Source organism: Musca domestica, unplaced genomic scaffold (genome assembly GCF_030504385.1).
Source record: "Musca domestica strain aabys unplaced genomic scaffold, Musca_domestica.polishedcontigs.V.1.1 145, whole genome shotgun sequence".
Taxonomy (NCBI): Eukaryota; Metazoa; Arthropoda; class Insecta; order Diptera; family Muscidae; genus Musca; species Musca domestica.
Window position 1 is genome coordinate 419,175 of NW_026712200.1, and position 8,488 is coordinate 427,662.

Sequence of the window (8,488 nt, forward strand, 5' to 3'; positions counted from 1 at the left end):
CAAGGGAGGAATTTTGAATCAGCGATCTTCAAGGAAATGTGTGACTCCTACGGAATCAAGAAAACCAGAACGACGCCCCTACATCCACAATCAGATGGCATGGTGGAAAGATTCAATCGCACCCTGGAAGAACATCTACGGAAAGTGGTGGACAGTGGCCAACGAGACTGGTTTTTACTGGCTTATAGATCGGCCATTCATGATTCCACATCCCGGACCCCAGCCAAAGTTCTGTTCAGAAATGAATTAAAGCTACCTGGCGATTTGATATTCGGTGCTACCCCAAACGACGATGTGAACCAAGATGAAGACAGTCAAAACTCTTTTAGTAAAGTCCACGATGCAGTCCGACATCGAATAAAAATGGTTAGCAACCGCATGAAGGCAAGGTACGATCGAGTGGCAAATACCGATGGGTTTCAAGAAGGGCAACTGGTACTATTGTTCAACCCACAACGAAAGAAAGGACTATGCCCCAAATTACAATCGCACTGGGAAGGACCCTACAAGATTGTCACGAAAATAAATGACGTCGTTTATCGCATCCAGAGGAGCGACAGTCCCAGGTCGAAGATGAAAGTTGTACATTTGGAGCGGCTGACCCCCTACGGAACGGGAACTGTGCCTATTCGGGACGAACAGGCTTAAGCGGGGGGCAATGTTACGAATATAACTTTAGATTTAAGTTAATTTAGATGAATTCCGTTAATTTAAGAATTTGAATTGTAACGTAAATTTCTACTACGCAGTTTATTTGAATAACTTCACAACAACAACTACTGTATAGATTTTTCTACATCCTTCCATTTCCTCTTTCATTTTCTATTTTGTTGCTGACGTACAATTCTTGTTAAACGTCATCATTGATGATCGCTTAATTCCTCTTTCTTTGTTACCCCCTCGCCTGTGTATGTGTTGTTGTTATTGTTCACTCAATGTAAGTTTGTATGTGTTCGTTGCATTGGTAGATTGTTCGTAATCTAGGCGTTACCAGATCGTCTAGAAACTTCTGTAGCGACAGGCGAGGCTCATATAAATAGGGGAAATGGAAAGGCAGTTAGTCAGTTGTGAATCAGATCGCGAATTGAAACCGTCGAGTAAAATAAAGTGCAAAGTAAAGTTGTGTGAATAAAATCATTGTAATAATCGTAATCCGAAAGAACCCGCGTTTTATTTGGTACGAGCTGTATTGGGAAATAAAACAACGTCTACACGGGATTAAGTAAAATCCAAGAACGTAACAATATGATAAAATAAATATATAATAAAGGAAAAACAAAGGCAATTCTTATTTATATCAATAAGTCACTTGCCCCAAGAAAAATAAAAAAGAAAAGGAGATCAACAAAAACTAGCATACATTTAACGTCTAAACAAACAACTATTAAACAGCATTACCATCACCAACCAGCAAACCAGGAACAGAATTGAACTGTACGTCTCTTATTGCACACCGAAATCGTGTGGCCAATTCATACAGCTCACATTGCTCAAAAATAATTTACATTTCATCAAGGAGAACCACTTTAACTAGAAGCTGTTCACCATTAACCAGCCTAAAACACGAAGTTGCTTAATCAGGTGATCATTTATGCACACGCGGGATTCGACAAGACAATCCTTCATTACTTCCTCCCGAAGTATACGCCCCCTTTTGCCAAAACTCCGCATCAAAGCATCTCAATCCTGAATGGAGTTAAATTTTACAAGAACCGCTCTACGATCAGAGATGTAGAAACAGTGATGCAAGACACGATGCCCCAGATGTAATCCATAAGCCTTAGCAATAATGACAACTTGTGCTCTAAGGTCCTTAACATTATTAGGTAGGCCTCTGATAATTAAATCTGAAGGGTTCGGTCTGGGTTGGATCATTGAATTAAACAATTCCAACTCACGAATTCTACCCAACAATATCTCATACGTACTTGTAGCAGTGCTCTTCACCTCACTAGCAGCTGACTTCAATTCATCCACTGATCTGAATATATTCAAATTGTTTTTCACCTCAGAAATTTGAAGACTATACAACTCAAATAGTGAATCAACTTTGGTTTTAATTCACGCATACACTGGTCCATATAGATATCCATCTGTTTCTTTATGGTAAAAAGCAAGTCATTTTGCCAACGGCGCACAGCATCAGAACTGCTAACCAGTGTTGCCAGTATTTTTCTGTCTCTCGCCCCCAAAATCAAAAACCGTTTTCCCCAAATCTCCTCAAATTTGATTCAATTTCCTCAAAAAAAAAAAAAAAAAAAATAAAATCCCCAAGCATTAAACAGAAAACGAACAGAATAAATTTATTTGAAAAAGTATTTGTACATAGAATTCAATTTATAGACTAGTTTATCTTGCATATTATACATGTAAAATAACATAAAAATAGGAAATAACAAATAAATAGAACATTTTAATTTCAAAGACTAGAGTTTTCAAGGTTGCAATGCAACCACGTCAAAAACATCAAATTCCAAATCGTCAGCATTTTCAGTCTCATTTGGTTTATATAAAGTCTTATAATTAAAAAGCTTTAACATGTCTTTGGTAGGCTCAAAATTTTTGCAGCATATGGAATTATTTGAAAATTGAGTATTTATTCTCAAAAGAGCTTCCAACGAATCATACTGCATTTCATTTCTAAGTTTGGTTTTCACTGACTTCATAACTGAAAAAAACTCGTTCTACACATACATTGCTGGTTGGCACCTGCTTTTCGAAGGTTATTATAATTCGTGTTTTCGACAATTTTTACAAATTTAAATAATTTTTCATTCAACATTTTCAATTCCAAAATTGGTTTGACAGTTCATTGTCTCAGCCGCTGCCTCGATACGTCTACCTATATTCTTCTACCATGGTTATAGGCAAACGCAGAGTATGGAAAGAGATAACTAGATAGCAAATCCATTTCTTATATCTGGTATAAATTATAACAACTTTGTCTGGTTATTGGGGAACGTATTTTATTGATGCGTTACGCATGTGTAACATAAATTTAAATATCAAAATAAGCAAGGTAATTAGAATTTTTATTGCAAAACAATCCTTATAAATTCCGCAATTTTTAAAAAGATCCCCACTAAATCCTTAAGTTCCCAACTTGAATTGTTCGTCCCCAATTTGAAAAATATCCCCTTTTTGGGGAAATTCCTCAATATTGGCAACACTGCTGCCAACAACAACATCATTAACTACAGAGGCACAAACAGCAGTGGACAAATTAGGCCCCGAATTAACAAGATTGCCACGATCAACAACCCCAGACACACCATCACCAACCGCAGAACGCACACAGGCACTATAAGTGTATCTAAGAGCCTTGTTAACTCTAGCCTCAGCTTCAGATACACCCACTCAATCCAAATAAAAAAAAAATCACACAACCAGTGCATCCCATATTGTATTTAGATTTTGGAAAATGCTGAGTGCAAACATTGCAGATTAATTGAGAGGACATTTTTAATATGTGTAACTATGCGCATCAACCGCATTCACACATGGAGTGGCTTGTGCGAAAATCATATTCGAGTTTCAATTGGGTCTTTATTAATCACTTTTAAAAATTCCTCGAATTTATCGGGTTGTTTAATGTAACTTCCCTCCCCTTTAGTTCAGAATTCAACTGAGCTCTATTATTTAATTTTAATATTGCTTAACTTTGATTTCCAAATACAAATTATTAAAATGACTGTAAATATGACTAAAATAATGCATCCATATATGATTCTATTATCAAGCTTTAAACTTGAAATATTTTGGAAGATACTTTTTCAAACGTTAACTTTTAACGAAAATTATGTACTTTGTAGGCTCATAATATTTTCTTCGACTTTTTCAATTACGTTAGAAAAAAAAAAAATAATCATTGATGTTTATTGAAAATTGTTAAATTGAATTAAATTATTTCTATTTAATATAGTTAAATTGTTGTTACATGAATTTTTACAAGTAAATTGATTGCAATTTTATAGTTTTTTTCATTTAGGGATAAAATTTCTAATTCTTTGCTAGTTAATTTACTTTTTTATTAAACAGTAATTACTTGCTTTCAACTGTTTAAAAACGTTGTTAATCTCAATTTTATTGTATTATTGCTATACGTAAAGACTTCTTTAATTGGGGCTATTTCATTTTGTTCCTTGTTAGGTAATGGCATAATTTTTCTTATCATTACTTGTATGAAAGCTTTGAGAATTTTTAATGCTAATATTAGACATCTTCTTGAAAAAAACTAATCCAAAACTATCCAATATTTCAGAAACTACATTACCTTGAATGTTTTCTATTTTACTTTTCAACAGTTGAATTTTTGTTAATTGTTGTAAATACATATGTTGTTGTTTATCTTGATTTTCCATTTTATTTATGGAATTAAATTTTCTTTCAATTTCTTTTCTGTCGCTTTTTACGATATGTTTTATTTGTTCTAATGCTAAATTAAAGTGATTCATTTAATGTTTCGTTAGTTTGTAATAAATGTTTTTGTATATTCTGTCTATCGTAGTCATCCATGGTCCCAAATGTCCATTTAGATAAAGTTTCTACAGCATTTATTAGACCTAGTTTTTGTCTTGTCTTTATTGGTATTAAAGTCATTAGTTTATTTCTTGTCTCTAATAATTAATTTTTCAACACATTTTTATTATTTGCATTCATTAGTATAACATCGGTTGTCATTTCAATTATAATGTTTTCTATTTCCTTAGTGTCAATCATGGGTAAAATTATGTTACTGTCCATAACTAAATTTCTTTGCTGTGGTATTATTAAATCCTTCTATATCTGAGTTAGTTAGGTGCAGTACTATGTTTTCATTGCTTAAGAATTCTTTCATCCTAGTAGCTTTAACTTCATTATCTGCAATCATTTTCTTGGGTATTCCTATTTTAGTAAGTGATCTTTCAATTGTACAATAATTTTAACATGATTTCATTTCTATAAGTTTTCCTGTACATTATTATAATTGTGGTTAGAAATTTCTGAATAGATCCCAATTTTTCCTTTTGTAATATATTCTATTTTCATGCAATGTTTTATATTTAACTATTTCCTCTTTAATTGGGAAATGATCACCTAAGTTTTCTTCTGCTGAATGTACAGTTGCCATTGTTTCGTCTTCTATGTTATTAACTACAGATTTTAAATTTTTAGTGTCTTTACCGTCCCATTCTCGGAAATAGTGTCCTCACTATTTTGTATTCTACTTAAGAAATCAGCGACTTTCTTTAACTTTTAAATATGCAATGCCAAATTGGTATTCTCTTAGTTTTAATAACCATCTCTGATGTCGTGGTGACATTTCTTTGCGTTTGTATTTGTATGAAGAATTTAATGGGTTGATGGTCAGTTAAGATTTTGAATCTTCTTCCATACACATACGGTCTAAAGTAATTAACGCTCTATACTATTGCTAAAAAATCTTTAGCTGTTGCAGAATAATTCTTTTCATGATTATGTAATGTTCTTGAGGCATATACACTGGATGTCCTTCCTGAGATATTGCGGCCCCTATCGCATAATTAGATGCATCTGTTGTCACAATAAATTGTTCCTTAAAATCTGTGTAACGTAATATTGGATAAGTGCTGGTTAATATTTTCAATTTTTCGAAAGCTTATACATATGTTGTATCCTTCGTATTAATTTTTGCTCCTTTCTTTGCATAGTTTTTCACGAATTTTCGAAAATATCCAGTCAGTCCTGGAAAAGCTTTGATTTACTTTTCGGGTTTTGGTAATTCTAGATTTTGGACAACTTTGATCTTATTAGGATTTGGTTTCATACCCTCCTTTGTTAATATGTGGCCCAAAAGTTCCATTCTTTTCTCATGAAATTGGATGTCTATTTGATTTTTTACATTTTTCATTCGAGGACTTTGAATATATTCCTCATGGCGTTTGTCGTCTAGGTACACTACACATGTTTTATTTATAAAATCTCTCAGAATTTAATTTTTTATGCGTTGAAAAGTTGCCTGTGCATTCTTTAATCCAAACGGCATTCTTATAAACACATACGAACCGTGAGGTGTAAGAAATGCAATTTTTTCTCGATCTTCTTTCGTACTAAGTTTTGATGGTAGCCTTTCGCTAAATCTAGGGTGGTGAAATATTGAGCTCTCCTAGTTTGTCTAGTATGGAATCGATATTTGGTAAGGGATACTTATCATAAACAGTTATATTATTTAATTTTCTATAGTATATTACTATCCTGATTTTTTTCTCTCCTGGATTATCCATTTTTCTGTATGATCCCTTGTTCCTCCATTCTTTAATTTGTTCCTTACCTCCATTTCATGTTGGGGTGGATATCTATACAATTTGGCATTAATTTGTTTTGTGTTGTGATTTTTGATCTAACTTTAATCTATCTAAGTTCAAATCGGTTGTTTCAAGAGTATACATTTTGTTAAGGTTGTATGTAGTTTCTAGCAATTTGCTTTCTTTTTGATTATTCCTACTTCAATGTTTATTTTTGCTTTCAGACATTTTAAAATTTCCATGCCAATTATAAAATCATACGTACTTCCTCTTATTGGAGCTACTTTCCATCTCACTCTTGCATTTTATGGCAAATTAAATTCTTCCGGTGCTTCCGTACAGCTTAATAACTTATGGAATATTCATTAGTGAGAGTGCTAAATTTTATTGTGGTTATTAGTTTCATTTTAGGAAAATCCCTAAGTTTGCTGTTTTATTATTAAACTAAAGCAGCTCCTGTATCCTGTACCTGTCAGTGCTACGTAATTTTTACCTTGAATTACCGCCTTTATTTTAAGTAGCCAATCCGAGGCGGTCTCATAAACAATACAGTTATTTACTTCGTCTCTTCTATTATAATCTTCTTGCCTTTGCCGACCCGAAATTAGGTTCGATTTGACCTTGTCTAAACTGATTCTGTTTCGATATTTAGGATGGTGGTATTTACTTTTTAGCTTTCATTTGTTTTGTTCTGACTCTTATGATTTTCTTTTACTGATTTCCTATACTACGGCCCAATGCAACTGTCTTCGAACCGTCTACCTTTCATTATCCTTATTATATTATCTAAATTTCTCTCATTATATATTTTGTGTAGTAAGACCCCTTAAGTCATTTCCCTTACCGTATTCACTAAGATACAGTCCATGTTGCTAAGGTCTATATAATGGTGGTCGGCATAATATACAGTCAGTTCGTCATTTTTATATTTAATGTCTTGTATTTCTATCATAAGTTCACTTACATTACTCACTTTGAGATTGCACACTTTCCTATAAAGATGATGTGGATCGATATAATTTACTAAATGTGATTCACTTGATCTTTTTATTTTAAGTGTTCACTGCATTTTTTTATAAAATATTGTCCTCTTCCTCCTTTTTTGTTTAACAGGTTCGTAGCACTGAATCTTTAATTTTTTATAAAAGATGCTACCTACTGCGCCAAATAAATAATTGTACGATACCGAAACGTTAAGGAATACCAGACAGTTGTTTTAAATTCAAGCAGTGCCAAAATGAGACTGACTCGTAGGCTTTATTTAGATTAATAAATCAATTGTTATCTATTTGTTTAAAAATACCATGAGCCGATGAAAATTTGTTGGAAATGTTCTTGGCCATGTCAACAACAGAATCTCTCTGGTTGTCTGTTGGTATTGTGTTCGTTGTGTAAATTTTTCTTCATATATAATCGGGACTGTGAAAATAACGAGCTTTACCATGACCTAACCTCTATATCACGGTCCTTACCTGGGTGCTACTCGTCGAGGCGCCCAAGTATTAACGAGGCAACCGTTCAAATACAATCGGTCCCTAACTGCAAACCTAGGATATACACAAAAAATATTAAGGAGGAAATCCAGCAGTTTATGAAAGTAGAGCTAAAAAGAAGACACGCGTGTTGGCTTTTTGAGGGTTTATATGGAAAAGTATCGAAAGTAAAGGAGCAAGTTCTCCCTATTCCACACAAATCCGTACCATACAAATCCGAATTTATCATCATATAAATAAAATATTTGGAATTTTAATTCCTTTTGTGATCTATAATTGTATAATTAATATTAAAGCATATTTTAAAATATTTAGCTTTGACATTTTCTTTCAGCCAAATTATTTATAGCTGCACCATTTAATCCCAGAGATATCATGAAGGCGTGCCACGGCAAGTTATATATCATTTTAAGTCATGCAAAAGGGTATTTGTAGCCTTTTTGCTAAAGTTGTTCAAACAGGTGCTCCAGAAGACATTAAAGATTGGATAATTTCTTTGAATATTAGTTTTTTATTCTTAATACTGAGTTTTGTCTTGTCTAATTTATCCGGATTAATTTATTAATTTCTCCAACAATATTTCGTGCGTCATAACATGGTTCTTAAAATTAATTCAAGTATCAAATATGATATTCAAGTACTTGATATGGAGTTTTCAAATAATGTTCTGGTTATTAAAGAGAAGCGGCCTCTGTGGAACAAGACGTGAGCAACGCTTTTTTGCGAAAAAGA